Source organism: Leiobunum rupestre, chromosome 1, assembly GCF_980474605.1.
Source record: "Leiobunum rupestre chromosome 1, qqLeiRupe1.1.hap1, whole genome shotgun sequence".
Taxonomy (NCBI): domain Eukaryota; kingdom Metazoa; phylum Arthropoda; class Arachnida; order Opiliones; family Sclerosomatidae; genus Leiobunum; species Leiobunum rupestre.
The window spans coordinates 63,925,945-63,953,410 of record NC_143384.1 but is presented as its reverse complement, the minus strand read 5'-3'; the positions used below and the strand labels follow the sequence as shown (position 1 = coordinate 63,953,410).

Here is a 27,466-nt window from a genome sequence, read left to right as displayed (position 1 = left end):
TCAAGGTCACGAATTTATCGCAAACCACATCCGTCGAACGTTTCTTAACTTCCCGCAAAAGGTTAAGCACCCGAACTGGGGCTCGAACCCAGGACCGTTAGGTTAAGAGCCTAACGCTCTTCCGACTGAGCTACACGGGCGACCCTCAGCGGGCAAAATCGTAACGTCATAACATTCAATAAAACCGACAACGAAATTTAAAAATTTTAGTTTTCTTCAAACAGGCTTCCTTCTTAAACTGTGGCTTCAACAGAGGCTCTTTAGGTTAAAACCCTCAAGCTTTACCGACTAAGCTATCCTGGCTCTTCCAACGCTCATCTTCTTGCTTCAACAGAGGCTCTTTAGGTTAAAACCCTCAAGCTTTACCGACTAAGCTATCCTGGCTCTTCCAGCGCTCATCTTCTTGAAAATTGCGGATAATTTCTTCTTATTCATTTTCTTCTGTTAATATATTAAAAGCCCTTTTTATTCATATGTTAAAAAAGGAACGTCATTATGATTGAAAGTTTCCACCTTGGCAACTGGCGCTGACTAGGAATTGAGGCGTCCATTAGTTATCCAGCGTCTTGGAAGCATAAATTAGAGGACTTTATGAGGGTCGAGACTCTGACGATCATCGGGCTGTGGAGATATAACTACCGCGTGAAGTTTGCCGTCAGTATGGGGCACTCGGAGTGCCCAAACTGAACCAGGTTTTATAACGACATAAGAACTGGCTAAGGTCTTAATGCAGCACACAAAATTTCCCGTGGTAAACCGTCATTGGTTGGCCTTTAAGTGCGATTTTAATTAAGAAGACCACCCAAGAAAGTCAGGTTCGATTCATTTTTTTGAAAACATGAAAAAAGTTTCTATGCAATAGAAAAAAAATTAAAAGATTTTTATACAACATTTTTTATTTAAATTCCAGTATGGGCAACGAGTAACAACGAAAAGGACTCTGACTATATGTCATTTTGAAAAACGCCTGGCGAACAGACGTAAGTAGTTTAATATATGGATTTGGAAATAAATAACTTCCGCTTTTTTTCAAGGTCACGGAATTTATCGCAAACCACATCCGTCGAACGTTTCTTAACTTCCCTCAAAAGGTTATGCACCCGAACTGGGTCTCGAACCCAGGACCGTTAGGTTAAGAGCCTAACGCTCTAGCGACTGAGCTACACGGGCGACCCTCAGCGGGCAAAATCGTAACGTCATAACATTCAATAAAACCGACAACGAAATTTAAAAATTTTAGTTTTCTTCAAACAGGCTTCCTTCTTAAACTGTGGCTTCAACAGAGGCTCTTTAGGTTAAAACCCTCAAGCTTTACCAACTAAGCTATCCTGGCTCTTCCAGTGCTCATCTTCTTGCTTCAACAGAGGCTCTTTAGGTTAAAAACCTCAAGCTTTACCGACTAAGCTATCCTGGCTCTTTCAGCGCTCATCTTCTTGAAAATTGCGGATAATTTATTTTTATTCATTTTCTTCTGTTAATATATTAAAAGCCCTTTTTATTCATATGTTAAAAAAAGAACGTCATTATGATTGAAAGTTTCCACCTTGGCAACTGGCTCTGACTATGAATTGAGGCGTCCATTAGTTATCCAGCGTCTTGGAAGCATAAATTAGAGGATTTTATGAGGGTGGAGACTCTGACGATCATCGGGCTGTGGAGATATAACTACCGCGTGAAGTTTGCCGTCAGTATGGGGCACTCGGAGTGCCCAAACTGAACCAGGTTTTATAACGACATAAGAACTGGCTAAGGTCTTAATGCAGCACACAAAATTTCCCGTGGGAAACCGTCATTGGTTGGCCTTTAAGTGCGGTTTTAATTATTAGACCACCCAAGAAAGTCAGGTTCGATTCATTTTTTTGAAACATGAAAAAAAGTTTCTATGCAATAGAAAAAAAATTATAAGATTTTTATACAACATTTTTTATTTAAATTCCAGTATGGGCAACGAGTAACAACGAAAAGGACTCTGACTATATGTCATTTTGAACAACGCCTGACGAACAGACGTAAGTAGTTTAATATATGGATTTGGAAATAAATAACTTCCGCTTTTTTTCAAGGTCACGAATTTATCGCAAACCACATCCGTCGAACGTTTCTTAACTTCCCGCAAAAGGTTAAGCACCCGAACTGGGGCTCGAACCCAGGACCGTTAGGTTAAGAGCCTAACGCTCTTCCGACTGAGCTACACGGGCGACCCTCAGCGGGCAAAATCGTAACGTCATAACATTCAATAAAACCGACAACGAAATTTAAAAATTTTAGTTTTCTTCAAACAGGCTTCCTTCTTAAACTGTGGCTTCAACAGAGGCTCTTTAGGTTAAAACCCTCAAGCTTTACCGACTAAGCTATCCTGGCTCTTCCAACGCTCATCTTCTTGCTTCAACAGAGGCTCTTTAGGTTAAAACCCTCAAGCTTTACCGACTAAGCTATCCTGGCTCTTCCAGCGCTCATCTTCTTGAAAATTGCGGATAATTTCTTCTTATTCATTTTCTTCTGTTAATATATTAAAAGCCCTTTTTATTCATATGTTAAAAAAGGAACGTCATTATGATTGAAAGTTTCCACCTTGGCAACTGGCGCTGACTAAAAATTGAGGCGTCCATTAGTTATCCAGCGTCTTGGAAGCATAAATTAGAGGATTTTATGAGGGTGGACACTCTGACGATCATCGGGCTGTGGAGATATAACTACCGCGTGAATTTTGCCGTCAGTATGGGGCACTCGGAGAGCCCAAACTGTACAAGGTTTTATAACGACATAAGAACTGGCTAAGGTCTTAATGCAGCACACAAAATTTCCCGTGGGAAACCGTCATTGGTTGGCCTTTAAGTGCGGTTTTAATTATCAGACCACCCAAGAAAGTCAGGTTCGATTCATTTTTTTAAAACATGAAAAACAGTTTCTATGCAATAGAAAAAAAATTAAAAGATTTTTATACAACATTTTTTATTTAAATTCCAGTATCGGCAACGAGTAACAACGAAAAGGACTCTGACTATATGTCATTTTGAACAACGCCTGGCGAACAGACGTAAGTAGTTTAATATATGGATTTGGAAATAAATAACTTCCGCTTTTTTTCAAGGTCACGAATTTATCGCAAACCACATCCGTCGAACGTTTCTTAACTTCCCGCAAAAGGTTAAGCACCCGAACTGGGGCTCGAACCCAGGACCGTTAGGTTAAGAGCCTAACGCTCTTCCGACTGAGCTACACGGGCGACCCTCAGCGGGCAAAATCGTAACGTCATAACATTCAATAAAACCGACAACGAAATTTAAAAATTTTAGTTTTCTTCAAACAGGCTTCCTTCTTAAACTGTGGCTTCAACAGAGGCTCTTTAGGTTAAAACCCTCAAGCTTTACCGACTAAGCTATCCTGGCTCTTCCAACGCTCATCTTCTTGCTTCAACAGAGGCTCTTTAGGTTAAAACCCTCAAGCTTTACCGACTAAGCTATCCTGGCTCTTCCAGCGCTCATCTTCTTGAAAATTGCGGATAATTTCTTCTTATTCATTTTCTTCTGTTAATATATTAAAAGCCCTTTTTATTCATATGTTAAAAAAGGAACGTCATTATGATTGAAAGTTTCCACCTTGGCAACTGGCGCTGACTAAAAATTGAGGCGTCCATTAGTTATCCAGCGTCTTGGAAGCATAAATTAGAGGATTTTATGAGGGTGGAGACTCTGACGATCATCGGGCTGTGGAGATATAACTACCGCGTGAATTTTGCCGTCAGTATGGGGCACTCGGAGAGCCCAAACTGTACAAGGTTTTATAACGACATAAGAACTGGCTAAGGTCTTAATGCAGCACACAAAATTTCCCGTGGGAAACCGTCATTGGTTGGCCTTTAAGTGCGGTTTTAATTATCAGACCACCCAAGAAAGTCAGGTTCGATTCATTTTTTTTAAAACATGAAAAACAGTTTCTATGCAATAGAAAAAAAATTAAAAGATTTTTATACAACATTTTTTATTTAAATTCCAGTATGGGCAACGAGTAACAACGAAAAGGACTCTGACTATATGTCATTTTGAACAACGCCTGGCGAACAGACGTAAGTAGTTTAATATATGGATTTGGAAATAAATAACTTCCGCTTTTTTTCAAGGTCACGAATTTATCGCAAACCACATCCGTCGAACGTTTCTTAACTTCCCGCAAAAGGTTAAGCACCCGAACTGGGGCTCGAACCCAGGACCGTTAGGTTAAGAGCCTAACGCTCTTCCGACTGAGCTACACGGGCGACCCTCAGCGGGCAAAATCGTAACGTCATAACATTCAATAAAACCGACAACGAAATTTAAAAATTTTAGTTTTCTTCAAACAGGCTTCCTTCTTAAACTGTGGCTTCAACAGAGGCTCTTTAAGTTAAAACCCTCAAGCTTTACCGACTAAGCTATCCTGGCTCTTCCAACGCTCATCTTCTTGCTTCAACAGAGGCTCTTTAGGTTAAAACCCTCAAGCTTTACCGACTAAGCTATCCTGGCTCTTCCAGCGCTCATCTTCTTGAAAATTGCGGATAATTTCTTCTTATTCATTTTCTTCTGTTAATATATTAAAAGCCCTTTTTATTCATATGTTAAAAAAGGAACGTCATTATGATTGAAAGTTTCCACCTTGGCAACTGGCGCTGACTAAAAATTGAGGCGTCCATTAGTTATCCAGCGTCTTGGAAGCATAAATTAGAGGATTTTATGAGGGTGGAGACTCTGACGATCATCGGGCTGTGGAGATATAACTACCGCGTGAATTTTGCCGTCAGTATGGGGCACTCGGAGAGCCCAAACTGTACAAGGTTTTATAACGACATAAGAACTGGCTAAGGTCTTAATGCAGCACACAAAATTTCCCGTGGGAAACCGTCATTGGTTGGCCTTTAAGTGCGGTTTTAATTATCAGACCACCCAAGAAAGTCAGGTTCGATTCATTTTTTTTAAAACATGAAAAACAGTTTCTATGCAATAGAAAAAAAATTAAAAGTTTTTTATTCAACATTTTTTATTTAAATTCCAGTATGGGCAACGAGTAACAACGAAAAGGACTCTGACTATATGTCATTTTGAACAACGCCTGACGAACAGACGTAAGTAGTTTAATATATGGATTTGGAAATAAATAACTTCCGCTTTTTTTCAAGGTCACGAATTTATCGCAAACCACATCCGTCGAACGTTTCTTAACTTCCCGCAAAAGGTTAAGCACCCGAACTGGGGCTCGAACCCAGGACCGTTAGGTTAAGAGCCTAACGCTCTACCGACTGAGCTACACGGGCGACCCTCAGCGGGCAAAATCGTAACGTCATAACATTCAATAAAACCGACAACGAAATTTAAAAATTTTAGTTTTCTTCAAACAGGCTTCCTTCTTAAACTGTGGCTTCAACAGAGGCTCTTTAGGTTAAAACCCTCAAGCTTTACCGACTAAGCTATCCTGGCTCTTCCAACGCTCATCTTCTTGCTTCAACAGAGGCTCTTTAGGTTAAAACCCTCAAGCTTTACCGACTAAGCTATCCTGGCTCTTCCAGCGCTCATCTTCTTGAAAATTGCGGATAATTTCTTCTTATTCATTTTCTTCTGTTAATATATTAAAAGCCCTTTTTATTCATATGTTAAAAAAGGAACGTCATTATGATTGAAAGTTTCCACCTTGGCAACTGGCGCTGACTAGGAATTGAGGCGTCCATTAGTTATCCAGCGTCTTGGAAGCATAAATTAGAGGACTTTATGAGGGTCGAGACTCTGACGATCATCGGGCTGTGGAGATATAACTACCGCGTGAAGTTTGCCGTCAGTATGGGGCACTCGGAGTGCCCAAACTGAACCAGGTTTTATAACGACATAAGAACTGGCTAAGGTCTTAATGCAGCACACAAAATTTCCCGTGGTAAACCGTCATTGGTTGGCCTTTAAGTGCGATTTTAATTATCAGACCACCCAAGAAAGTCAGGTTCGATTCATTTTTTTGAAAACATGAAAAAAGTTTCTATGCAATAGAAAAAAAATTAAAAGATTTTTATACAACATTTTTTATTTAAATTCCAGTATGGGCAACGAGTAACAACGAAAAGGACTCTGACTATATGTCATTTTGAAAAACGCCTGGCGAACAGACGTAAGTAGTTTAATATATGGATTTGGAAATAAATAACTTCCGCTTTTTTTCAAGGTCACGGAATTTATCGCAAACCACATCCGTCGAACGTTTCTTAACTTCCCTCAAAAGGTTATGCACCCGAACTGGGTCTCGAACCCAGGACCGTTAGGTTAAGAGCCTAACGCTCTAGCGACTGAGCTACACGGGCGACCCTCAGCGGGCAAAATCGTAACGTCATAACATTCAATAAAACCGACAACGAAATTTAAAAATTTTAGTTTTCTTCAAACAGGCTTCCTTCTTAAACTGTGGCTTCAACAGAGGCTCTTTAGGTTAAAACCCTCAAGCTTTACCAACTAAGCTATCCTGGCTCTTCCAGTGCTCATCTTCTTGCTTCAACAGAGGCTCTTTAGGTTAAAAACCTCAAGCTTTACCGACTAAGCTATCCTGGCTCTTTCAGCGCTCATCTTCTTGAAAATTGCGGATAATTTATTTTTATTCATTTTCTTCTGTTAATATATTAAAAGCCCTTTTTATTCATATGTTAAAAAAGGAACGTCATTATGATTGAAAGTTTCCACCTTGGCAACTGGCTCTGACTATGAATTGAGGCGTCCATTAGTTATCCAGCGTCTTGGAAGCATAAATTAGAGGATTTTATGAGGGTGGAGACTCTGACGATCATCGGGCTGTGGAGATATAACTACCGCGTGAAGTTTGCCGTCAGTATGGGGCACTCGGAGTGCCCAAACTGAACCAGGTTTTATAACGACATAAGAACTGGCTAAGGTCTTAATGCAGCACACAAAATTTCCCGTGGGAAACCGTCATTGGTTGGCCTTTAAGTGCGGTTTTAATTATTAGACCACCCAAGAAAGTCAGGTTCGATTCATTTTTTTGAAACATGAAAAAAAGTTTCTATGCAATAGAAAAAAAATTATAAGATTTTTATACAACATTTTTTATTTAAATTCCAGTATGGGCAACGAGTAACAACGAAAAGGACTCTGACTATATGTCATTTTGAACAACGCCTGACGAACAGACGTAAGTAGTTTAATATATGGATTTGGAAATAAATAACTTCCGCTTTTTTTCAAGGTCACGAATTTATCGCAAACCACATCCGTCGAACGTTTCTTAACTTCCCGCAAAAGGTTAAGCACCCGAACTGGGGCTCGAACCCAGGACCGTTAGGTTAAGAGCCTAACACTCTACCGACTGAGCTACACGGGCGACCCTCAGCGGGCAAAATCGTAACGTCATAACATTCAATAAAACCGACAACGAAATTTAAAAATTTTAGTTTTCTTCAAACAGGCTTCCTTCTTAAACTGTGGCTTCAACAGAGGCTCTTTAGGTTAAAACCCTCAAGCTTTACCGACTAAGCTATCCTGGCTCTTCCAACGCTCATCTTGCTTCAACAGAGGCTCTTTAGGTTAAAACCCTCAAGCTTTACCGACTAAGCTATCCTGGCTCTTCCAGCGCTCATCTTCTTGAAAATTGCGGATAATTTCTTCTTATTCATTTTCTTCTGTTAATATATTAAAAGCCCTTTTTATTCATATGTTAAAAAAGGAACGTCATTATGATTGAAAGTTTCCACCTTGGCAACTGGCGCTGACTAGGAATTGAGGCGTCCATTAGTTATCCAGCGTCTTGGAAGCATAAATTAGAGGACTTTATGAGGGTCGAGACTCTGACGATCATCGGGCTGTGGAGATATAACTACCGCGTGAATTTTGCCGTCAGTATGGGGCACTCGGAGAGCCCAAACTGAACAAGGTTTTATAACGACATAAGAACTGGCTAAGGTCTTAATGCAGCACACAAAATTTCCCGTGGGAAACCGTCATTGGTTGGCCTTTAAGTGCGGTTTTAATTATCAGACCACCCAAGAAAGTCAGGTTCGATTCATTTTTTTGAAAACATGAAAAACAGTTTCTATGCAATAGAAAAAAAATTAAAAGTTTTTTATTCAACATTTTTTATTTAAATTCCAGTATGGGCAACGAGTAACAACGAAAAGGACTCTGACTATATGTCATTTTGAACAACGCCTGACGAACAGACGTAAGTAGTTTAATATATGGATTTGGAAATAAATAACTTCCGCTTTTTTTCAAGGTCACGAATTTATCGCAAACCACATCCGTCGAACGTTTCTTAACTTCCCGCAAAAGGTTAAGCACCCGAACTGGGGCTCGAACCCAGGACCGTTAGGTTAAGAGCCTAACGCTCTACCGACTGAGCTACACGGGCGACCCTCAGCGGGCAAAATCGTAACGTCATAACATTCAATAAAACCGACAACGAAATTTAAAAATTTTAGTTTTCTTCAAACAGGCTTCCTTCTTAAACTGTGGCTTCAACAGAGGCTCTTTAGGTTAAAACCCTCAAGCTTTACCGACTAAGCTATCCTGGCTCTTCCAACGCTCATCTTCTTGCTTCAACAGAGGCTCTTTAGGTTAAAACCCTCAAGCTTTACCGACTAAGCTATCCTGGCTCTTCCAGCGCTCATCTTCTTGAAAATTGCGGATAATTTCTTCTTATTCATTTTCTTCTGTTAATATATTAAAAGCCCTTTTTATTCATATGTTAAAAAAGGAACGTCATTATGATTGAAAGTTTCCACCTTGGCAACTGGCGCTGACTAGGAATTGAGGCGTCCATTAGTTATCCAGCGTCTTGGAAGCATAAATTAGAGGACTTTATGAGGGTCGAGACTCTGACGATCATCGGGCTGTGGAGATATAACTACCGCGTGAAGTTTGCCGTCAGTATGGGGCACTCGGAGTGCCCAAACTGAACCAGGTTTTATAACGACATAAGAACTGGCTAAGGTCTTAATGCAGCACACAAAATTTCCCGTGGTAAACCGTCATTGGTTGGCCTTTAAGTGCGATTTTAATTATCAGACCACCCAAGAAAGTCAGGTTCGATTCATTTTTTTGAAAACATGAAAAAAGTTTCTATGCAATAGAAAAAAAATTAAAAGATTTTTATACAACATTTTTTATTTAAATTCCAGTATGGGCAACGAGTAACAACGAAAAGGACTCTGACTATATGTCATTTTGAAAAACGCCTGGCGAACAGACGTAAGTAGTTTAATATATGGATTTGGAAATAAATAACTTCCGCTTTTTTTCAAGGTCACGGAATTTATCGCAAACCACATCCGTCGAACGTTTCTTAACTTCCCTCAAAAGGTTATGCACCCGAACTGGGTCTCGAACCCAGGACCGTTAGGTTAAGAGCCTAACGCTCTACCGACTGAGCTACACGGGCGACCCTCAGCGGGCAAAATCGTAACGTCATAACATTCAATAAAACCGACAACGAAATTTAAAAATTTTAGTTTTCTTCAAACAGGCTTCCTTCTTAAACTGTGGCTTCAACAGAGGCTCTTTAGGTTAAAACCCTCAAGCTTTACCGACTAAGCTATCCTGGCTCTTCCAACGCTCATCTTGCTTCAACAGAGGCTCTTTAGGTTAAAACCCTCAAGCTTTACCGACTAAGCTATCCTGGCTCTTCCAGCGCTCATCTTCTTGAAAATTGCGGATAATTTCTTCTTATTCATTTTCTTCTGTTAATATATTAAAAGCCCTTTTTATTCATATGTTAAAAAAGGAACGTCATTATGATTGAAAGTTTCCACCTTGGCAACTGGCGCTGACTAGGAATTGAGGCGTCCATTAGTTATCCAGCGTCTTGGAAGCATAAATTAGAGGACTTTATGAGGGTCGAGACTCTGACGATCATCGGGCTGTGGAGATATAACTACCGCGTGAATTTTGCCGTCAGTATGGGGCACTCGGAGAGCCCAAACTGAACAAGGTTTTATAACGACATAAGAACTGGCTAAGGTCTTAATGCAGCACACAAAATTTCCCGTGGGAAACCGTCATTGGTTGGCCTTTAAGTGCGGTTTTAATTATCAGACCACCCAAGAAAGTCAGGTTCGATTCATTTTTTTGAAAACATGAAAAACAGTTTCTATGCAATAGAAAAAAAATTAAAAGTTTTTTATTCAACATTTTTTATTTAAATTCCAGTATGGGCAACGAGTAACAACGAAAAGGACTCTGACTATATGTCATTTTGAACAACGCCTGACGAACAGACGTAAGTAGTTTAATATATGGATTTGGAAATAAATAACTTCCGCTTTTTTTCAAGGTCACGAATTTATCGCAAACCACATCCGTCGAACGTTTCTTAACTTCCCGCAAAAGGTTAAGCACCCGAACTGGGGCTCGAACCCAGGACCGTTAGGTTAAGAGCCTAACGCTCTACCGACTGAGCTACACGGGCGACCCTCAGCGGGCAAAATCGTAACGTCATAACATTCAATAAAACCGACAACGAAATTTAAAAATTTTAGTTTTCTTCAAACAGGCTTCCTTCTTAAACTGTGGCTTCAACAGAGGCTCTTTAGGTTAAAACCCTCAAGCTTTACCGACTAAGCTATCCTGGCTCTTCCAACGCTCATCTTCTTGCTTCAACAGAGGCTCTTTAGGTTAAAACCCTCAAGCTTTACCGACTAAGCTATCCTGGCTCTTCCAGCGCTCATCTTCTTGAAAATTGCGGATAATTTCTTCTTATTCATTTTCTTCTGTTAATATATTAAAAGCCCTTTTTATTCATATGTTAAAAAAGGAACGTCATTATGATTGAAAGTTTCCACCTTGGCAACTGGCGCTGACTAGGAATTGAGGCGTCCATTAGTTATCCAGCGTCTTGGAAGCATAAATTAGAGGACTTTATGAGGGTCGAGACTCTGACGATCATCGGGCTGTGGAGATATAACTACCGCGTGAAGTTTGCCGTCAGTATGGGGCACTCGGAGTGCCCAAACTGAACCAGGTTTTATAACGACATAAGAACTGGCTAAGGTCTTAATGCAGCACACAAAATTTCCCGTGGTAAACCGTCATTGGTTGGCCTTTAAGTGCGATTTTAATTATCAGACCACCCAAGAAAGTCAGGTTCGATTCATTTTTTTGAAAACATGAAAAAAGTTTCTATGCAATAGAAAAAAAATTAAAAGATTTTTATACAACATTTTTTATTTAAATTCCAGTATGGGCAACGAGTAACAACGAAAAGGACTCTGACTATATGTCATTTTGAAAAACGCCTGGCGAACAGACGTAAGTAGTTTAATATATGGATTTGGAAATAAATAACTTCCGCTTTTTTTCAAGGTCACGGAATTTATCGCAAACCACATCCGTCGAACGTTTCTTAACTTCCCTCAAAAGGTTATGCACCCGAACTGGGTCTCGAACCCAGGACCGTTAGGTTAAGAGCCTAACGCTCTACCGACTGAGCTACACGGGCGACCCTCAGCGGGCAAAATCGTAACGTCATAACATTCAATAAAACCGACAACGAAATTTAAAAATTTTAGTTTTCTTCAAACAGGCTTCCTTCTTAAACTGTGGCTTCAACAGAGGCTCTTTAGGTTAAAACCCTCAAGCTTTACCAACTAAGCTATCCTGGCTCTTCCAGTGCTCATCTTCTTGCTTCAACAGAGGCTCTTTAGGTTAAAAACCTCAAGCTTTACCGACTAAGCTATCCTGGCTCTTTCAGCGCTCATCTTCTCTAAAATTGCGGATAATTTATTTTTATTCATTTTCTTCTGTTAATATATTAAAAGCCCTTTTTATTCATATGTTAAAAAAGGAACGTCATTATGATTGAAAGTTTCCACCTTGGCAACTGGCTCTGACTATGAATTGAGGCGTCCATTAGTTATCCAGCGTCTTGGAAGCATAAATTAGAGGATTTTATGAGGGTGGAGACTCTGACGATCATCGGGCTGTGGAGATATAACTACCGCGTGAAGTTTGCCGTCAGTATGGGGCACTCGGAGTGCCCAAACTGAACCAGGTTTTATAACGACATAAGAACTGGCTAAGGTCTTAATGCAGCACACAAAATTTCCCGTGGGAAACCGTCATTGGTTGGCCTTTAAGTGCGGTTTTAATTATTAGACCACCCAAGAAAGTCAGGTTCGATTCATTTTTTTGAAAACATGAAAAAAAGTTTCTATGCAATAGAAAAAAAATTATAAGATTTTTATACAACATTTTTTATTTAAATTCCAGTATGGGCAACGAGTAACAACGAAAAGGACTCTGACTATATGTCATTTTGAACAACGCCTGGCGAACAGACGTAAGTAATTTAATATATGGATTTGGAAATAAATAACTTCCGCTTTTTTTCAAGGTCACGAATTTATCGCAAACCACATCCGTCGAACGTTTCTTAACTTCCCGCAAAAGGTTAAGCACCCGAACTGGGGCTCGAACCCAGGACCGTTAGGTTCAGAGCCTAACGCTCTACCGACTGAGCTACACGGGCGACCCTCAGCGGGCAAAATCGTAACGTCATAACATTCAATAAAACCGACAACGAAATTTAAAAATTTTAGTTTTCTTCAAACAGGCTTCCTTCTTAAACTGTGGCTTCAACAGAGGCTCTTTAGGTTAAAACCCTCAAGCTTTACCGACTAAGCTATCCTGGCTCTTCCAACGCTCATCTTCTTGCTTCAACAGAGGCTCTTTAGGTTAAAACCCTCAAGCTTTACCGACTAAGCTATCCTGGCTCTTCCAGCGCTCATCTTCTTGAAAATTGCGGATAATTTCTTCTTATTCATTTTCTTCTGTTAATATATTAAAAGCCCTTTTTATTCATATGTTAAAAAAGGAACGTCATTATGATTGAAAGTTTCCACCTTGGCAACTGGCGCTGACTAGGAATTGAGGCGTCCATTAGTTATCCAGCGTCTTGGAAGCATAAATTAGAGGACTTTATGAGGGTCGAGACTCTGACGATCATCGGGCTGTGGAGATATAACTACCGCGTGAAATTTGCCGTCAGTATGGGGCACTCGGAGTGCCCAAACTGAACCAGGTTTTATAACGACATAAGAACTGGCTAAGGTCTTAATGCAGCACACAAAATTTCCCGTGGTAAACCGTCATTGGTTGGCCTTTAAGTGCGATTTTAATTATCAGACCACCCAAGAAAGTCAGGTTCGATTCATTTTTTTGAAAACATGAAAAAAGTTTCTATGCAATAGAAAAAAAATTAAAAGATTTTTATACAACATTTTTTATTTAAATTCCAGTATGGGCAACGAGTAACAACGAAAAGGACTCTGACTATATGTCATTTTGAAAAACGCCTGGCGAACAGACGTAAGTAGTTTAATATATGGATTTGGAAATAAATAACTTCCGCTTTTTTTCAAGGTCACGGAATTTATCGCAAACCACATCCGTCGAACGTTTCTTAACTTCCCTCAAAAGGTTATGCACCCGAACTGGGTCTCGAACCCAGGACCGTTAGGTTAAGAGCCTAACGCTCTACCGACTGAGCTACACGGGCGACCCTCAGCGGGCAAAATCGTAACGTCATAACATTCAATAAAACCGACAACGAAATTTAAAAATTTTAGTTTTCTTCAAACAGGCTTCCTTCTTAAACTGTGGCTTCAACAGAGGCTCTTTAGGTTAAAACCCTCAAGCTTTACCAACTAAGCTATCCTGGCTCTTCCAGTGCTCATCTTCTTGCTTCAACAGAGGCTCTTTAGGTTAAAAACCTCAAGCTTTACCGACTAAGCAATCCTGGCTCTTTCAGCGCTCATCTTCTTGAAAATTGCGGATAATTTATTTTTATTCATTTTCTTCTGTTAATATATTAAAAGCCCTTTTTATTCATATGTTAAAAAAGGAACGTCATTATGATTGAAAGTTTCCACCTTGGCAACTGGCTCTGACTATGAATTGAGGCGTCCATTAGTTATCCAGCGTCTTGGAAGCATAAATTAGAGGATTTTATGAGGGTGGAGACTCTGACGATCATCGGGCTGTGGAGATATAACTACCGCGTGAAGTTTGCCGTCAGTATGGGGCACTCGGAGTGCCCAAACTGAACCATGTTTTATAACGACATAAGAACTGGCTAAGGTCTTAATGCAGCACACAAAATTTCCCGTGGGAAACCGTCATTGGTTGGCCTTTAAGTGCGGTTTTAATTATTAGACCACCCAAGAAAGTCAGGTTCGATTCATTTTTTTGAAAACATGAAAAAAAGTTTCTATGCAATAGAAAAAAAATTAAAAGATTTTTATACAACATTTTTTATTTAAATTCCAGTATGGGCAACGAGTAACAACGAAAAGGACTCTGACTATATGTCATTTTGAACAACGCCTGGCGAACAGACGTAAGTAATTTAATATATGGATTTGGAAATAAATAACTTCCGCTTTTTTTCAAGGTCACGAATTTATCGCAAACCACATCCGTCGAACGTTTCTTAACTTCCCGCAAAAGGTTAAGCACCCGAACTGGGGCTCGAACCCAGGACCGTTAGGTTCAGAGCCTAACGCTCTACCGACTGAGCTACACGGGCAACCCTCAGCGGGCAAAATCGTAACGTCATAACATACAATAAAACCGACAACGAAATTTAAAAATTTTAGTTTTCTTCAAACAGGCTTCCTTCTTAAACTGTGGCTTCAACAGAGGCTCTTTAGGTTAAAACCCTCAAGCTTTACCGACTAAGCTATCCTGGCTCTTCCAACGCTCATCTTCTTGCTTCAACAGAGGCTCTTTAGGTTAAAACCCTCAAGCTTTACCGACTAAGCTATCCTGGCTCTTCCAGCGCTCATCTTCTTGAAAATTGCGGATAATTTCTTCTTATTCATTTTCTTCTGTTAATATATTAAAAGCCCTTTTTATTCATATGTTAAAAAAGGAACGTCATTATGATTGAAAGTTTCCACCTTGGCAACTGGCGCTGACTAGGAATTGAGGCGTCCATTAGTTATCCAGCGTCTTGGAAGCATAAATTAGAGGACTTTATGAGGGTCGAGACTCTGACGATCATCGGGCTGTGGAGATATAACTACCGCGTGAAGTTTGCCGTCAGTATGGGGCACTCGGAGTGCCCAAACTGAACCAGGTTTTATAACGACATAAGAACTGGCTAAGGTCTTAATGCAGCACACAAAATTTCCCGTGGGAAACCGTCATTGGTTGGCCTTTAAGTGCGGTTTTAATTATTAGACCACCCAAGAAAGTCAGGTTCGATTCATTTTTTTGAAAACATGAAAAAAAGTTTCTATGCAATAGAAAAAAAATTAAAAGATTTTTATACAACATTTTTTATTTAAATTCCAGTATGGGCAACGAGTAACAACGAAAAGGACTCTGACTATATGTCATTTTGAACAACGCCTGGCGAACAGACGTAAGTAGTTTAATATATGGATTTGGAAATAAATATCTTCCGCTTTTTTTCAAGGTCACGAATTTATCGCAAACCACATCCGTCGAACGTTTCTTAACTTCCCGCAAAAGGTTAAGCACCCGAACTGGGGCTCGAACCCAGGACCGTTAGGTTAAGAGCCTAACGCTCTACCGACTGAGCTACACGGGCGACCCTCAGCGGGCAAAATCGTAACGTCATAACATTCAATAAAACCGACAACGAAATTTAAAAATTTTAGTTTTCTTCAAACAGGCTTAGTTCTTAAACTGTGGCTTCAACAGAGGCTCTTTAGGTTAAAACCCTCAAGCTTTACCAACTAAGCTATCCTGGCTCTTCCAGTGCTCATCTTCTTGCTTCAACAGAGTCTCTTTAGGTTAAAACCCTCAAGCTTTACCGACTAAGCTATCCTGGCTCTTTCAGCGCTCATCTTCTTGAAAATTGCGGATAATTTATTTTTATTCATTTTCTTCTGTTAATATATTAAAAGCCCCTTTTATTCATATGTTAAAAAAGGAACGTTATTACGATTGAAAGTTTCCACCTTGGCAACTTGTGCTGACTAGGAATTGAGGCGTCCATTAGTTATCCAGCGTCTTGGAAGCATAAATTAGAGGATTTTATGAGGGTGGAGACTCTGACGATCATCGGGCTGTGGAGATATAACTACCGCGTGAATTTTGCCGTCAGTATGGGGCACTCGGAGAGCCCAAACTGAACAAGGTTTTATAACGACGTAAGAACTGGCTAAGGTCTTAATGCAGCACACAAAATTTCCCGTGGGAAACCGTCATTGGTTGGCCTTTAAGTGCGGTTTTAATTATCAGACCACCCAAGAAAGTCAGGTTCGATTCATTTTTTTGAAAACATGAAAAACAGTTTCTATGCATAGGAAAAAGATTAAAAGATTTTTATACAACATTTTTTATTTAAATTCCAGTATGGGCAACGAGTAACAACGAAAAGGACTCTGACTATATGTCATTTTGAAGAACGCCTGGCGAACAGACGTAAGTAGTTCAATATTTGGATTTGTAAATAAATAACTTCCGCTTTTTTCAAGGTCACGAATTTCTCGCTACCCACATCCGTCGAATGTTTCTTTACTTCCCGTAAAAGGTTAAGCACCCGAACTGGGGCTCGAACCCAGGACCGTTAGATTAAGAGCCTAACGCTCTACCGACTGAGCTACACGGGCGACCTTCAGCGGGCAAAATCGTAACGTCACAACATTCAATAAAACCAACAACGAAATTTAAAACTTTTAGTTTTCATCAAACAGGCTTCCCTCTTAAACTGTGGCTTCAACAGAGGCTCTTTAGGTTAAAACCCTCAAGCTTTACCGACTAAGCTATCCTGGCTCTTCCAGCGCTCATCTTCTTGAAAATTGCGGATAATTTATTTTTATTCATTTTCTTCTGTTAATATATTAAAAGCCCTTTTTATTCATATGTTAAAAAAGGAACGTCATTATGATTGAAAGTTTCCACCTTGGCAACTGGCGCTGACAAGGAATTGAGGCGTCCATTAGTTATCCAGCGTCTTGGAAGCATAAATTAGAGGATTTTATGAGGGTGGAGACTATGACGATCATCGGGCTGTTTAGATATAACTACCGCGTGAAGTTTGCCGTCAGTATGAGGCACTCGGAGAGCCCAAACTGAACAAGGTTTTATAACGACGTAAAAACTGGCTAAGGTCTTAATGCAGCACACAAAATTTCCCGTGGGAAACCGTCATTGGTTGGTCTTTAAGTGCGGTTTTAATTATCAGACCACCCAAGAAAGTCAGGTTCGATTCATTTTTTTGAAAACATGAAAAACAGTTTCTATGCAATAGAAAAAAAATTAAAAGATTTTTATACAACATTTTTTATTTAAATTCCAGTATGGGCAACGAGTAACAACGAAAAGGACTCTGACTATATGTCATTTTGAAGAACGCCTGGCGAACAGACGTAAGTAGTTCAATATTTGGATTTGTAAATAAATAACTTCCGCTTTTTTCAAGGTTACGAATTTCTCGCTACCCACATCCGTCGAACGTTTCTTTACTTCCCGTAAAAGGTTAAGCACCCGAACTGGGGCTCGAACCCAGGACCGTTAGATTAAGAGCCTAACGCTCTACCGACTGAGCTACACGGGCGACCTTCAGCGGGCAAAATCGTAACGTCACAACATTCAATAAAACCAACAACGAAATTTAAAACTTTTAGTTTTCATCAAACAGGCTTCCCTCTTAAACTGTGGCTTCAACAGAGGCTCTTTAGGTTAAAACCCTCAAGCTTTACCGACTAAGCTATCCTGGCTCTTCCAGCGCTCATCTTCTTGAAAATTGCAGATAATTTATTTTTATTCATTTTCTTCTGTTAATATATTAAAAGCCCTTTTTATTCATATGTTAAAAAAGGAACGTCATTATGATTGAAAGTTTCCACCTTGGCAACTGGCGCTGACTAGGAATTGAGGCGTCCATTAGTTATCCAGCGTCTTGGAAGCATAAATTAGAGGATTTTATGAGGGTGGAGACTATGACGATCATCGGGCTGTGGAGATATAACTACCGCGTGAAGTTTGCCGTCAGTATGAGGCACTCGGAGAGCCCAAACTGAACAAGGTTTTATAACGACGTAAAAACTGGCTAAGGTCTTAATGCAGCACACAAAATTTCCCGTGGGAAACCGTCATTGGTTGGTCTTTAAGTGCGGTTTTATTTATCAGACCACCCAAGAAAGTCAGTTTCGATTCATTTTTTTGAAAACATGAAAAACAGTTTCTATGCAATAGAAAAAAAATTAAAAGATTTTTATACAACATTTTTTATTTAAATTCCAGTATGGGCAACGAGTAACAACGAAAAGGACTCTGACTATATGTCATTTTGAAAAACGCCTGGCGAACAGACGTAAGTAGTTTAATATATGGATTTGGAAATAAATAACTTCCGCTTTTTTTCAAGGTCACGGAATTTATCGCAAACCACATCCGTCGAACGTTTCTTAACTTCCCTCAAAAGGTTATGCACCCGAACTGGGTCTCGAACCCAGGACCGTTAGGTTAAGAGCCTAACGCTCTACCGACTGAGCTACACGGGCGACCCTCAGCGGGCAAAATCGTAACGTCATAACATTCAATAAAACCGACAACGAAATTTAAAAATTTTAGTTTTCTTCAAACAGGCTTCCTTCTTAAACTGTGGCTTCAACAGAGGCTCTTTAGGTTAAAACCCTCAAGCTTTACCAACTAAGCTATCCTGGCTCTTCCAGTGCTCATCTTCTTGCTTCAACAGAGGCTCTTTAGGTTAAAAACCTCAAGCTTTACCGACTAAGCTATCCTGGCTCTTTCAGCGCTCATCTTCTTGAAAATTGCGGATAATTTATTTTTATTCATTTTCTTCTGTTAATATATTAAAAGCCCTTTTTATTCATATGTTAAAAAAGGAACGTCATTATGATTGAAAGTTTCCACCTTGGCAACTGGCTCTGACTATGAATTGAGGCGTCCATTAGTTATCCAGCGTCTTGGAAGCATAAATTAGAGGATTTTATGAGGGTGGAGACTCTGACGATCATCGGGCTGTGGAGATATAACTACCGCGTGAAGTTTGCCGTCAGTATGGGGCACTCGGAGTGCCCAAACTGAACCAGGTTTTATAACGACATAAGAACTGGCTAAGGTCTTAATGCAGCACACAAAATTTCCCGTGGGAAACCGTCATTGGTTGGCCTTTAAGTGCGGTTTTAATTATTAGACCACCCAAGAAAGTCAGGTTCGATTCATTTTTTTGAAAACATGAAAAAAAGTTTCTATGCAATAGAAAAAAAATTATAAGATTTTTATACAACATTTTTTATTTAAATTCCAGTATGGGCAACGAGTAACAACGAAAAGGACTCTGACTATATGTCATTTTGAACAACGCCTGGCGAACAGACGTAAGTAATTTAATATATGGATTTGGAAATAAATAACTTCCGCTTTTTTTCAAGGTCACGAATTTATCGCAAACCACATCCGTCGAACGTTTCTTAACTTCCCGCAAAAGGTTAAGCACCCGAACTGGGGCTCGAACCCAGGACCGTTAGGTTCAGAGCCTAACGCTCTACCGACTGAGCTACACGGGCGACCCTCAGCGGGCAAAATCGTAACGTCATAACATTCAATAAAACCGACAACGAAATTTAAAAATTTTAGTTTTCTTCAAACAGGCTTCCTTCTTAAACTGTGGCTTCAACAGAGGCTCTTTAGGTTAAAACCCTCAAGCTTTACCGACTAAGCTATCCTGGCTCTTCCAACGCTCATCTTCTTGCTTCAACAGAGGCTCTTTAGGTTAAAACCCTCAAGCTTTACCGACTAAGCTATCCTGGCTCTTCCAGCGCTCATCTTCTTGAAAATTGCGGATAATTTCTTCTTATTCATTTTCTTCTGTTAATATATTAAAAGCCCTTTTTATTCATATGTTAAAAAAGGAACGTCATTATGATTGAAAGTTTCCACCTTGGCAACTGGCGCTGACTAGGAATTGAGGCGTCCATTAGTTATCCAGCGTCTTGGAAGCATAAATTAGAGGACTTTATGAGGGTCGAGACTCTGACGATCATCGGGCTGTGGAGATATAACTACCGCGTGAAGTTTGCCGTCAGTATGGGGCACTCGGAGTGCCCAAACTGAACCAGGTTTTATAACGACATAAGAACTGGCTAAGGTCTTAATGCAGCACACAAAATTTCCCGTGGTAAACCGTCATTGGTTGGCCTTTAAGTGCGATTTTAATTATCAGACCACCCAAGAAAGTCAGGTTCGATTCATTTTTTTGAAAACATGAAAAAAGTTTCTATGCAATAGAAAAAAAATTAAAAGATTTTTATACAACATTTTTTATTTAAATTCCAGTATGGGCAACGAGTAACAACGAAAAGGACTCTGACTATATGTCATTTTGAAAAACGCCTGGCGAACAGACGTAAGTAGTTTAATATATGGATTTGGAAATAAATAACTTCCGCTTTTTTTCAAGGTCACGGAATTTATCGCAAACCACATCCGTCGAACGTTTCTTAACTTCCCTCAAAAGGTTATGCACCCGAACTGGGTCTCGAACCCAGGACCGTTAGGTTAAGAGCCTAACGCTCTACCGACTGAGCTACACGGGCGACCCTCAGCGGGCAAAATCGTAACGTCATAACATTCAATAAAACCGACAACGAAATTTAAAAATTTTAGTTTTCTTCAAACAGGCTTCCTTCTTAAACTGTGGCTTCAACAGAGGCTCTTTAGGTTAAAACCCTCAAGCTTTACCAACTAAGCTATCCTGGCTCTTCCAGTGCTCATCTTCTTGCTTCAACAGAGGCTCTTTAGGTTAAAAACCTCAAGCTTTACCGACTAAGCAATCCTGGCTCTTTCAGCGCTCATCTTCTTGAAAATTGCGGATAATTTATTTTTATTCATTTTCTTCTGTTAATATATTAAAAGCCCTTTTTATTCATATGTTAAAAAAGGAACGTCATTATGATTGAAAGTTTCCACCTTGGCAACTGGCTCTGACTATGAATTGAGGCGTCCATTAGTTATCCAGCGTCTTGGAAGCATAAATTAGAGGATTTTATGAGGGTGGAGACTCTGACGATCATCGGGCTGTGGAGATATAACTACCGCGTGAAGTTTGCCGTCAGTATGGGGCACTCGGAGTGCCCAAACTGAACCAGGTTTTATAACGACATAAGAACTGGCTAAGGTCTTAATGCAGCACACAAAATTTCCCGTGGGAAACCGTCATTGGTTGGCCTTTAAGTGCGGTTTTAATTATTAGACCACCCAAGAAAGTCAGGTTCGATTCATTTTTTTGAAAACATGAAAAAAAGTTTCTATGCAATAGAAAAAAAATTATAAGATTTTTATACAACATTTTTTATTTAAATTCCAGTATGGGCAACGAGTAACAACGAAAAGGACTCTGACTATATGTCATTTTGAACAACGCCTGGCGAACAGACGTAAGTAATTTAATATATGGATTTGGAAATAAATAACTTCCGCTTTTTTTCAAGGTCACGAATTTATCGCAAACCACATCCGTCGAACGTTTCTTAACTTCCCGCAAAAGGTTAAGCACCCGAACTGGGGCTCGAACCCAGGACCGTTAGGTTCAGAGCCTAACGCTCTACCGACTGAGCTACACGGGCGACCCTCAGCGGGCAAAATCGTAACGTCATAACATTCAATAAAACCGACAACGAAATTTAAAAATTTTAGTTTTCTTCAAACAGGCTTCCTTCTTAAACTGTGGCTTCAACAGAGGCTCTTTAGGTTAAAACCCTCAAGCTTTACCGACTAAGCTATCCTGGCTCTTCCAACGCTCATCTTCTTGCTTCAACAGAGGCTCTTTAGGTTAAAACCCTCAAGCTTTACCGACTAAGCTATCCTGGCTCTTCCAGCGCTCATCTTCTTGAAAATTGCGGATAATTTCTTCTTATTCATTTTCTTCTGTTAATATATTAAAAGCCCTTTTTATTCATATGTTAAAAAAGGAACGTCATTATGATTGAAAGTTTCCACCTTGGCAACTGGCGCTGACTAGGAATTGAGGCGTCCATTAGTTATCCAGCGTCTTGGAAGCATAAATTAGAGGACTTTATGAGGGTCGAGACTCTGACGATCATCGGGCTGTGGAGATATAACTACCGCGTGAAGTTTGCCGTCAGTATGGGGCACTCGGAGTGCCCAAACTGAACCAGGTTTTATAACGACATAAGAACTGGCTAAGGTCTTAATGCAGCACACAAAATTTCCCGTGGTAAACCGTCATTGGTTGGCCTTTAAGTGCGATTTTAATTATCAGACCACCCAAGAAAGTCAGGTTCGATTCATTTTTTTGAAAACATGAAAAAAGTTTCTATGCAATAGAAAAAAAATTAAAAGATTTTTATACAACATTTTTTATTTAAATTCCAGTATGGGCAACGAGTAACAACGAAAAGGACTCTGACTATATGTCATTTTGAAGAACGCCTGGCGAACAGACGTAAGTAGTTTAATATATGGATTTGGAAATAAATAACTTCCGCTTTTTTTCAAGGTCACGGAATTTATCGCAAACCACATCCGTCGAACGTTTCTTAACTTCCCTCAAAAGGTTATGCACCCGAACTGGGTCTCGAACCCAGGACCGTTAGGTTAAGAGCCTAACGCTCTACCGACTGAGCTACACGGGCGACCCTCAGCGGGCAAAATCGTAACGTCATAACATTCAATAAAACCGACAACGAAATTTAAAAATTTTAGTTTTCTTCAAACAGGCTTCCTTCTTAAACTGTGGCTTCAACAGAGGCTCTTTAGGTTAAAACCCTCAAGCTTTACCAACTAAGCTATCCTGGCTCTTCCAGTGCTCATCTTCTTGCTTCAACAGAGGCTCTTTAGGTTAAAAACCTCAAGCTTTACCGACTAAGCAATCCTGGCTCTTTCAGCGCTCATCTTCTTGAAAATTGCGGATAATTTATTTTTATTCATTTTCTTCTGTTAATATATTAAAAGCCCTTTTTATTCATATGTTAAAAAAGGAACGTCATTATGATTGAAAGTTTCCACCTTGGCAACTGGCTCTGACTATGAATTGAGGCGTCCATTAGTTATCCAGCGTCTTGGAAGCATAAATTAGAGGATTTTATGAGGGTGGAGACTCTGACGATCATCGGGCTGTGGAGATATAACTACCGCGTGAAGTTTGCCGTCAGTATGGGGCACTCGGAGTGCCCAAACTGAACCATGTTTTATAACGACATAAGAACTGGCTAAGGTCTTAATGCAGCACACAAAATTTCCCGTGGGAAACCGTCATTGGTTGGCCTTTAAGTGCGGTTTTAATTATTAGACCACCCAAGAAAGTCAGGTTCGATTCATTTTTTTGAAAACATGAAAAAAAGTTTCTATGCAATAGAAAAAAAATTATAAGATTTTTATACAACATTTTTTATTTAAATTCCAGTATGGGCAACGAGTAACAACGAAAAGGACTCTGACTATATGTCATTTTGAACAACGCCTGGCGAACAGACGTAAGTAATTTAATATATGGATTTGGAAATAAATAACTTCCGCTTTTTTTCAAGGTCACGAATTTATCGCAAACCACATCCGTCGAACGTTTCTTAACTTCCCGCAAAAGGTTAAGCACCCGAACTGGGGCTCGAACCCAGGACCGTTAGGTTCAGAGCCTAACGCTCTACCGACTGAGCTACACGGGCAACCCTCAGCGGGCAAAATCGTAACGTCATAACATTCAATAAAACCGACAACGAAATTTAAAAATTTTAGTTTTCTTCAAACAGGCTTCCTTCTTAAACTGTGGCTTCAACAGAGGCTCTTTAGGTTAAAACCCTCAAGCTTTACCGACTAAGCTATCCTGGCTCTTCCAACGCTCATCTTCTTGCTTCAACAGAGGCTCTTTAGGTTAAAACCCTCAAGCTTTACCGACTAAGCTATCCTGGCTCTTCCAGCGCTCATCTTCTTGAAAATTGCGGATAATTTCTTCTTATTCATTTTCTTCTGTTAATATATTAAAAGCCCTTTTTATTCATATGTTAAAAAAGGAACGTCATTATGATTGAAAGTTTCCACCTTGGCAACTGGCGCTGACTAGGAATTGAGGCGTCCATTAGTTATCCAGCGTCTTGGAAGCATAAATTAGAGGACTTTATGAGGGTCGAGACTCTGACGATCATCGGGCTGTGGAGATATAACTACCGCGTGAAGTTTGCCGTCAGTATGGGGCACTCGGAGTGCCCAAACTGAACCAGGTTTTATAACGACATAAGAACTGGCTAAGGTCTTAATGCAGCACACAAAATTTCCCGTGGGAAACCGTCATTGGTTGGCCTTTAAGTGCGGTTTTAATTATTAGACCACCCAAGAAAGTCAGGTTCGATTCATTTTTTTGAAAACATGAAAAAAAGTTTCTATGCAATAGAAAAAAAATTAAAAGATTTTTATACAACATTTTTTATTTAAATTCCAGTATGGGCAACGAGTAACAACGAAAAGGACTCTGACTATATGTCATTTTGAACAACGCCTGGCGAACAGACGTAAGTAATTTAATATATGGATTTGGAAATAAATAACTTCCGCTTTTTTTCAAGGTCACGAATTTATCGCAAACCACATCCGTCGAACGTTTCTTAACTTCCCGCAAAAGGTTAAGCACCCGAACTGGGGCTCGAACCCAGGACCGTTAGGTTAAGAGCCTATCGCTCTACCGACTGAGCTACACGGGCGACCCTCAGCGGGCAAAATCGTAACGTCATAACATTCAATAAAACCGACAACGAAATTTAAAAATTTTAGTTTTCTTCAAACAGGCTTAGTTCTTAAACTGTGGCTTCAACAGAGGCTCTTTAGGTTAAAACCCTCAAGCTTTACCAACTAAGCTATCCTGGCTCTTCCAGTGCTCATCTTCTTGCTTCAACAGAGTCTCTTTAGGTTAAAACCCTCAAGCTTTACCGACTAAGCTATCCTGGCTCTTTCAGCGCTCATCTTCTTGAAAATTGCGGATAATTTATTTTTATTCATTTTCTTCTGTTAATATATTAAAAGCCCCTTTTATTCATATGTTAAAAAAGGAACGTTATTACGATTGAAAGTTTCCACCTTGGCAACTTGTGCTGACTAGGAATTGAGGCGTCCATTAGTTATCCAGCGTCTTGGAAGCATAAATTAGAGGATTTTATGAGGGTGGAGACTCTGACGATCATCGGGCTGTGGAGATATAACTACCGCGTGAATTTTGCCGTCAGTATGGGGCACTCGGAGAGCCCAAACTGAACAAGGTTTTATAACGACGTAAGAACTGGCTAAGGTCTTAATGCAGCACACAAAATTTCCCGTGGGAAACCGTCATTGGTTGGCCTTTAAGTGCGGTTTTAATTATCAGACCACCCAAGAAAGTCAGGTTCGATTCATTTTTTTGAAAACATGAAAAACAGTTTCTATGCATAGGAAAAAGATTAAAAGATTTTTATACAACATTTTTTATTTAAATTCCAGTATGGGCAACGAGTAACAACGAAAAGGACTCTGACTATATGTCATTTTGAAGAACGCCTGGCGAACAGACGTAAGTAGTTCAATATTTGGATTTGTAAATAAATAACTTCCGCTTTTTTCAAGGTCACGAATTTCTCGCTACCCACATCCGTCGAATGTTTCTTTACTTCCCGTAAAAGGTTAAGCACCCGAACTGGGGCTCGAACCCAGGACCGTTAGATTAAGAGCCTAACGCTCTACCGACTGAGCTACACGGGCGACCTTCAGCGGGCAAAATCGTAACGTCACAACATTCAATAAAACCAACAACGAAATTTAAAACTTTTAGTTTTCATCAAACAGGCTTCCCTCTTAAACTGTGGCTTCAACAGAGGCTCTTTAGGTTAAAACCCTCAAGCTTTACCGACTAAGCTATCCTGGCTCTTCCAGCGCTCATCTTCTTGAAAATTGCGGATAATTTATTTTTATTCATTTTCTTCTGTTAATATATTAAAAGCCCTTTTTATTCATATGTTAAAAAAGGAACGTCATTATGATTGAAAGTTTCCACCTTGGCAACTGGCGCTGACAAGGAATTGAGGCGTCCATTAGTTATCCAGCGTCTTGGAAGCATAAATTAGAGGATTTTATGAGGGTGGAGACTATGACGATCATCGGGCTGTTTAGATATAACTACCGCGTGAAGTTTGCCGTCAGTATGAGGCACTCGGAGAGCCCAAACTGAACAAGGTTTTATAACGACGTAAAAACTGGCTAAGGTCTTAATGCAGCACACAAAATTTCCCGTGGGAAACCGTCATTGGTTGGTCTTTAAGTGCGGTTTTAATTATCAGACCACCCAAGAAAGTCAGGTTCGATTCATTTTTTTGAAAACATGAAAAACAGTTTCTATGCAATAGAAAAAAAATTAAAAGATTTTTATACAACATTTTTTATTTAAATTCCAGTATGGGCAACGAGTAACAACGAAAAGGACTCTGACTATATGTCATTTTGAAGAACGCCTGGCGAACAGACGTAAGTAGTTCAATATTTGGATTTGTAAATAAATAACTTCCGCTTTTTTCAAGGTTACGAATTTCTCGCTACCCACATCCGTCGAACGTTTCTTTACTTCCCGTAAAAGGTTAAGCACCCGAACTGGGGCTCGAACCCAGGACCGTTAGATTAAGAGCCTAACGCTCTACCGACTGAGCTACACGGGCGACCTTCAGCGGGCAAAATCGTAACGTCACAACATTCAATAAAACCAACAACGAAATTTAAAACTTTTAGTTTTCATCAAACAGGCTTCCCTCTTAAACTGTGGCTTCAACAGAGGCTCTTTAGGTTAAAACCCTCAAGCTTTACCGACTAAGCTATCCTGGCTCTTCCAGCGCTCATCTTCTTGAAAATTGCAGATAATTTATTTTTATTCATTTTCTTCTGTTAATATATTAAAAGCCCTTTTTATTCATATGTTAAAAAAGGAACGTCATTATGATTGAAAGTTTCCACCTTGGCAACTGGTGCTGACTAGGAATTGAGGCGTCCATTAGTTATCCAGCGTCTTGGAAGCATAAATTAGAGGATTTTATGAGGGTGGAGACTATGACGATCATCGGGCTGTGGAGATATAACTACTGCGTGAAGTTTGCCGTCAGTATGAGGCACTCGGAGAGCCCAAACTGAACAAGGTTTTATAACGACGTAAAAACTGGCTAAGGTCTTAATGCAGCACACAAAATTTCCCGTGGGAAACCGTCATTGGTTGGTCTTTAAGTGCGGTTTTAATTATCAGACCACCCAAGAAAGTCAGGTTCGATTCATTTTTTTGAAAACATGAAAAACAGTTTCTATGCAATAGAAAAAAAATTAAAAGATTTTTATACAACATTTTTTATTTAAATTCCAGTATGGGCAACGAGTAACAACGAAAAGGACTCTGACTATATGTCATTTTGAAGAACGCCTGGCGAACAGACGTAAGTAGTTCAATATTTGGATTTGTAAATAAATAACTTCCGCTTTTTTCAAGGTTACGAATTTCTCGC

The 27,466-nt window shown here is 39.8% G+C and overlaps 1 protein-coding gene and 27 non-coding genes across 28 annotated transcripts in view; all 28 read right to left on the bottom strand.

Moving 5' to 3' along the window:
• LOC149964659 (uncharacterized) overlaps nt 1–27,466 on the bottom strand; it is a 103,321-nt gene that overhangs the window by 53,633 nt on the left and 22,222 nt on the right. The gene's annotated exons all lie outside the window — the stretch shown is intronic.
• On the bottom strand, nt 68–140 carry TRNAK-CUU (transfer RNA lysine (anticodon CUU)). Its single transcript has one exon. It is a non-coding gene; the product is annotated as a tRNA-Lys (tRNA).
• Nucleotides 1,098–1,170, bottom strand: TRNAK-CUU (transfer RNA lysine (anticodon CUU)). The gene has a single exon. It is a non-coding gene; the product is annotated as a tRNA-Lys (tRNA).
• TRNAK-CUU (transfer RNA lysine (anticodon CUU)) lies at nt 2,126–2,198 on the bottom strand. The gene has a single exon. It is a non-coding gene; the product is annotated as a tRNA-Lys (tRNA).
• Nucleotides 3,154–3,226, bottom strand: TRNAK-CUU (transfer RNA lysine (anticodon CUU)). Its single transcript has one exon. It is a non-coding gene; the product is annotated as a tRNA-Lys (tRNA).
• TRNAK-CUU (transfer RNA lysine (anticodon CUU)) lies at nt 4,183–4,255 on the bottom strand. Its single transcript has one exon. It is a non-coding gene; the product is annotated as a tRNA-Lys (tRNA).
• On the bottom strand, nt 5,212–5,284 carry TRNAK-CUU (transfer RNA lysine (anticodon CUU)). Its single transcript has one exon. It is a non-coding gene; the product is annotated as a tRNA-Lys (tRNA).
• Nucleotides 6,241–6,313, bottom strand: TRNAK-CUU (transfer RNA lysine (anticodon CUU)). Its single transcript has one exon. It is a non-coding gene; the product is annotated as a tRNA-Lys (tRNA).
• On the bottom strand, nt 7,269–7,341 carry TRNAK-CUU (transfer RNA lysine (anticodon CUU)). The gene has a single exon. It is a non-coding gene; the product is annotated as a tRNA-Lys (tRNA).
• TRNAK-CUU (transfer RNA lysine (anticodon CUU)) lies at nt 8,295–8,367 on the bottom strand. The gene has a single exon. It is a non-coding gene; the product is annotated as a tRNA-Lys (tRNA).
• TRNAK-CUU (transfer RNA lysine (anticodon CUU)) lies at nt 9,324–9,396 on the bottom strand. The gene has a single exon. It is a non-coding gene; the product is annotated as a tRNA-Lys (tRNA).
• Nucleotides 10,350–10,422, bottom strand: TRNAK-CUU (transfer RNA lysine (anticodon CUU)). The gene has a single exon. It is a non-coding gene; the product is annotated as a tRNA-Lys (tRNA).
• On the bottom strand, nt 11,379–11,451 carry TRNAK-CUU (transfer RNA lysine (anticodon CUU)). The gene has a single exon. It is a non-coding gene; the product is annotated as a tRNA-Lys (tRNA).
• Nucleotides 12,408–12,480, bottom strand: TRNAQ-CUG (transfer RNA glutamine (anticodon CUG)). Its single transcript has one exon. It is a non-coding gene; the product is annotated as a tRNA-Gln (tRNA).
• TRNAK-CUU (transfer RNA lysine (anticodon CUU)) lies at nt 13,437–13,509 on the bottom strand. Its single transcript has one exon. It is a non-coding gene; the product is annotated as a tRNA-Lys (tRNA).
• On the bottom strand, nt 14,466–14,538 carry TRNAQ-CUG (transfer RNA glutamine (anticodon CUG)). Its single transcript has one exon. It is a non-coding gene; the product is annotated as a tRNA-Gln (tRNA).
• Nucleotides 15,495–15,567, bottom strand: TRNAK-CUU (transfer RNA lysine (anticodon CUU)). Its single transcript has one exon. It is a non-coding gene; the product is annotated as a tRNA-Lys (tRNA).
• On the bottom strand, nt 16,522–16,594 carry TRNAK-CUU (transfer RNA lysine (anticodon CUU)). Its single transcript has one exon. It is a non-coding gene; the product is annotated as a tRNA-Lys (tRNA).
• Nucleotides 17,469–17,541, bottom strand: TRNAK-CUU (transfer RNA lysine (anticodon CUU)). The gene has a single exon. It is a non-coding gene; the product is annotated as a tRNA-Lys (tRNA).
• TRNAK-CUU (transfer RNA lysine (anticodon CUU)) lies at nt 18,418–18,490 on the bottom strand. Its single transcript has one exon. It is a non-coding gene; the product is annotated as a tRNA-Lys (tRNA).
• TRNAQ-CUG (transfer RNA glutamine (anticodon CUG)) lies at nt 19,447–19,519 on the bottom strand. Its single transcript has one exon. It is a non-coding gene; the product is annotated as a tRNA-Gln (tRNA).
• Nucleotides 20,476–20,548, bottom strand: TRNAK-CUU (transfer RNA lysine (anticodon CUU)). Its single transcript has one exon. It is a non-coding gene; the product is annotated as a tRNA-Lys (tRNA).
• TRNAQ-CUG (transfer RNA glutamine (anticodon CUG)) lies at nt 21,505–21,577 on the bottom strand. The gene has a single exon. It is a non-coding gene; the product is annotated as a tRNA-Gln (tRNA).
• TRNAK-CUU (transfer RNA lysine (anticodon CUU)) lies at nt 22,534–22,606 on the bottom strand. Its single transcript has one exon. It is a non-coding gene; the product is annotated as a tRNA-Lys (tRNA).
• TRNAQ-CUG (transfer RNA glutamine (anticodon CUG)) lies at nt 23,563–23,635 on the bottom strand. The gene has a single exon. It is a non-coding gene; the product is annotated as a tRNA-Gln (tRNA).
• On the bottom strand, nt 24,592–24,664 carry TRNAK-CUU (transfer RNA lysine (anticodon CUU)). Its single transcript has one exon. It is a non-coding gene; the product is annotated as a tRNA-Lys (tRNA).
• On the bottom strand, nt 25,619–25,691 carry TRNAK-CUU (transfer RNA lysine (anticodon CUU)). Its single transcript has one exon. It is a non-coding gene; the product is annotated as a tRNA-Lys (tRNA).
• TRNAK-CUU (transfer RNA lysine (anticodon CUU)) lies at nt 26,566–26,638 on the bottom strand. Its single transcript has one exon. It is a non-coding gene; the product is annotated as a tRNA-Lys (tRNA).